The sequence below is a fragment of the Palaemon carinicauda genome, chromosome 1 (genome assembly GCF_036898095.1).
Source record: "Palaemon carinicauda isolate YSFRI2023 chromosome 1, ASM3689809v2, whole genome shotgun sequence".
NCBI classification, from domain to species: Eukaryota; Metazoa; Arthropoda; class Malacostraca; order Decapoda; family Palaemonidae; genus Palaemon; species Palaemon carinicauda.
Genome location: NC_090725.1, coordinates 57,625,279 through 57,630,278, shown reverse-complemented (window position 1 = coordinate 57,630,278; position 5,000 = coordinate 57,625,279).

Genomic DNA, 5,000 nt, shown 5'->3' with positions numbered 1-5,000 from the left:
TCTATTATCTCATTTCTTATTGGATATATTTATGATCTTTCCGTAAGAGTCTTACTTGCTGAATATTTATGATGCTTCAGGAAGAGTCGTACTTGCTGAAGCTAATCGTCAAAAGTAATGCTGTTTATTAAGAAACTCTAACAAGAATAAAAGAATGTTACTAATAACTAAAAAAAAAAAAAAAAAAAATCTACATTTCCACCGAGGAAAACCGTAAAAGCTGTCCTTTTTTTATTCCTTAAGGATATAGAAAACAATTGAAATATGAATATTCCTTATAGATTTAAGCTTTCTTTTCGTATAATCGAAAACGAAGGAAATAAAAACTTTGGAGTTTGTTTCGTTAATAAATTTGACACTACTAAATGATATCGGTCAGAAAATAGGCTGAAGGTCAACGGCGCACAACGGAGTTAAGATATGATTGTGTATATACTGTAATTTTGTACACAGAAATAGCAACAAGGGTGAAAGTCTTTCCCAAAACAATCTGGCAAACACTCATACAAGTGACGTAGGAACACATCAGAGGTTGTAGTGGCCTTTGTGGTAACGTACCTGACTGGTGATTGCCTGACTGGGGTCCGAGTCCCGCTCATACTAGTTATTTCTTTTGGTAGCTACAACCTCACTATCCATTTGAGCTAAGGAGGATGGGTTTATGGGTTCCTTTAGATCGATCGGCTGAGTCATCAGCATCCATATACTGGCCCTCCTTGGTCCTAGCTTGGGCTTGGGCGCTGATCATATGTATATATGGTCAGTCTCTAGTGCATTGGCCTGTTTGATAAGGCAATGTCACTGTTCCTTCCCTGTGCCATTCACGAGAGACCTTTAAACCTTTAAAAGAATGATTGACTCACTGATTGACCAGCTATTTTTTGTTTTTATTGGCTACAAAACAATTACTGAATCTTCGCCAGAACGAGTTACTTTCACTGTACACCATTTACCAAATTTATCCCATCCTTTATAGGATCGTCTCTAATAGTTCAATGCGCATATGTATGTGTAAGAACTAATTTACGATCTAGTAATAACTGCAAAGTTACAATGAGTTACAAAGATTTTGGACATTTCAAAGACTTTTTGGTCCATCCGTGGAGACTACATTTGCTTTAGGGTAGAGCGAATTAGTTTAAACGTTTAGAGAGATTTTACGACTTGTCTAACTTTTTCTTGAATTTCTTTATCGTATAACTGTTCACTACATCGTCGTCTATTCCATGTATTTGCTATTTTGTATGTGAAGAAATTACCATATTGATTGGTGTTGTATCTTTTCAATTTTAGTTTGTATTCGTTACCTCTAGACTGATTATTGTAGTCTAAATTTGTTATTCCTTTTATAATTTTGAACGTCTGAGAGAGAGAGAGAGAGAGAGAGAGAGAGAGAGAGAGAGAGAGAGAGAGAGAGAGAGAGAGAGACTAGGGAATGTAAAACAATTCAAACTAATAAGAAAATGACAATATCCACAGTGCGGGTTATTGTTATATCATTATGAATTTCAACACCCCAAAATTATTTCTAGATTAGACTAGTTTCCACTCGTTAACGGAAAGCACGTGCGTGCTAAAGTGCGTTAATGTAAACGGTAAATTAGTGTGAAATCAAGTATTATTCATTTTTTTTACGTCTCTTTCACGAGTATAATATTTCAAATTACTGTCACAAAATGAATTCGAACTCTGCCAGGATTTCCAAATTAGCAGGGAAACGACCAAAACTGCAGCTTCCAGTTTTTAAATATATGTACTAACGACCGAATGCAAATTATATTGTTAATACGAAACCGACAAAATGTTAATCTATACTTGATATGAATTTTCAAAATAATTTGAAAAAACATATCATGCCTAATTCTATTCTATGATTCCTGACATATTATCTGGGTCTTTCAGCTAATGAGGCATTGGTTCATAACATTCAAAAAAAAAAAAAAAAAAAAAAAAAAAAAAAAAAAAAAAAAAAAAAATTAATGCAATTATTCAAACTAAATGTGTAACTCACTCTATGACTTACTTAATAATAATAATAATAATAATAATAATAATAATAATAATAATAATAATAATAATAATAATAATAATAATAATAATAATGAATTGCTATTAAAAAACAACGTTTCTATGTCAATATATTTTATGTGTAGAACCTAAAGATCACTTAAACGCCTTACAATGTACTACTGTACGTCAGCTTACTGATGCTACAATGGTTTCGAATGGCTGTTTAAACAACAGCAAAAACAACGACAATAACAACAACAACAACAATAATAATAATAATAATAATAATAATAATAATAATAATAATAATAATAATAATAATATAGATTAGTTATTATTGAGTCCAAAAGAAGAACAAATGATATGTTAAATAACGAAAATTGATTAAAACCCGACACAATTATAAAATGATAAACAAGAGCAAGAAATTAAAGACAAGACAACTACACAATAAGCAAACTGGACAAAAGCAATGGAACAGGATAGAACCCGCAAGCAAGCAAGCAACATGAAAAAACAGATATAATGTTACTACAGCGATGCATCACAATGAAGTTATTTTTCACGATCAAACGGTTCCTCATTAATCATGTGAAATAACGTACGAATTCAACCGAGGGAACTTCAAGTCGCCTGACCTTCGTGCATTCCTTAAAGCAACAGGTTTTCGGCAAGCGGGTCGCAAGTACTGGCAAACGTGTAATAGCTACTTACATCAACCCCATAATACCGATATCTATAATCTCACCCGTCAGCCCTATCATTATCAATCATATATCCATAATCCAAAGCAAATTACTGAACTGGTTGCGATGATCGATGGCTCTATACGTATAAAGCAGTGTACTTGCATAAGGAAAACTAAATATTATCAGATGCATTACAAATTGAAGGTAAATAATTCGATATTTGTACAGTACATGAAAGTTTCTAAAATGTTTTCTATATGATAATAAGGTTTTATATCAATTCAGTATCTATAATAGGTCACTTTTTTATATATTAAACATCTAAAAGTCTTTATAAAAGGTCCTACGAAAATAATGGAATGATGAGATTTCCAAGTACAGTGTGACGAAAGCATTTGCAAACCTTGTTTGGTTGGTTACAGATTTTATTAGCAAAGTCCAAGACCAAACGCTCATATATAATAATACCAATAAAACAAAAGATAAAAATACCGAACCTTCTTTCTTATATCTAACCTACTTCAAATAAACAGTGACAGGGAATATTATGTTGAAGGAAAATATGTAAACATCTAAAAATCTAAACAGCAGTAATTTAATCCGCTTATTTGATCTTCACCTGACTTAATTTTAAAAGAAGAAGCATTCCGAGCAGGTTTGGTCTAGGAACATGATGAGCACTTTTTTACAAGCTTTTTGTTTGGCCTTGTGAATCACTGCGGTCTTTAATGAAGATTCCTGAATATGGTCGTTGAGATTTTCTTCAGTCAGAAGACAACTTATCGTTACTGACGTTAATTTTAGTTATCTCGATGCGATGTTCATAATTGGTATATAATCTTTTTAATTCATTGGTTGAGATAGTCATATAAGTTAAAAATTAAAGAATAGCCCAATCTTAAAAACAATCTTGACAATTTATTACTTATATTGCCATTGACAAAAGATGTTTATACGATAGGCAGGTGGGGAATTAATTATTTCATTAGGATACAAGCAAATCCTTAAGGAGATATGTTTAAATGCATATTTGCATCACGTCCAGACAAAATATGCAATCGAGTACTTTTGCAGTTTGAATATTCTTATTCCAAACAATTTACTACATTACTATAATGGAACGGTGTCTCCAGAAACAAATGTCTTATGATTTAATGTTCTTGATAACGAGAATCCCAGACATTATAAGAAAAATTAGTTTAATACCAACACGTATCGTATTCGAATGATCAAAACAGCACAGCAAATACCTCACAGAGGCAATAATAATTCCCGTTAAGAATACATACATTCCTCCTTAACTGGGCCTACTCTTTCTCGTGAACAGTATCAGGATCTTTACCTGGGGAAGGAAAACAAAATATGTCAAAAAGGTAAATCGATAATACGTCACTTATTTTCTAAGTGTGCGTATCTTTCGATATATATAATAAACTATATAATTATTAATCCTCATGGCCATTCATTGGAAATCAGACTATAAGGATATGATTATTTGTAGAGAATATTAAAAATGACTTTAAAAAGGTATAATCAATACAATAACGTATCTGAGAGTGTCTATTAACGGTCACTAAGACATTCTGCTGACGTAGAATGTTTTAAAGACTGAGCATGGACACAAATGATAAGCGCCCAAGCACACTCTCCACCTATGTTAGGATCAAGGGGAATCAAACAGTGGCTGCTGATGACTCAACCCTAGCTCACACACACAACAAAGATAAATTGTTCTTGAAAACGTATTTGGCCTAACACTTAATAGGGGCTCAATCCTGGGTAGCCAAATCGGAAATTCCAGGCAATACCATTTAGTATCCATATCCTTTAGATTATGTTTTTAACAATTGGTAATTTGTTTAGTAAGTTTCCAGAGCTCTTAGTTAACAATGACTTACGCATTCATTTCCCTATGTGGGACTGCATTAAATTATCAGGCAAGTCAAAAGGGTGAGGATTCCGAATTCTTAAGTCAAAAGTAGACTCTGTTTCATTTCTATATCCCGATATACTATAAAAAAAAAAAAAAAAAAAAAAAAAAAAAAAAAAAAAAAAAAACTGGCTAAAATGCAATAATAAGAAACAAGGAGAATCCCCTTTGGGTCCACTACCATACAAAATATGAGAAGGGTTTCCTTTTCAGTAAAACTCAGAAGTAAAAAACCTCATTTTTTTTTTGCCCATAAATTCATCAGTTGCTCATCCTATTGTAAAAGTCCCAGACTACTGTAATTGATAAATATGTGCGTTTAGTAGACAAACGTACAGCATAATATTCTTTTGTCGTCCAGAGAGACACAT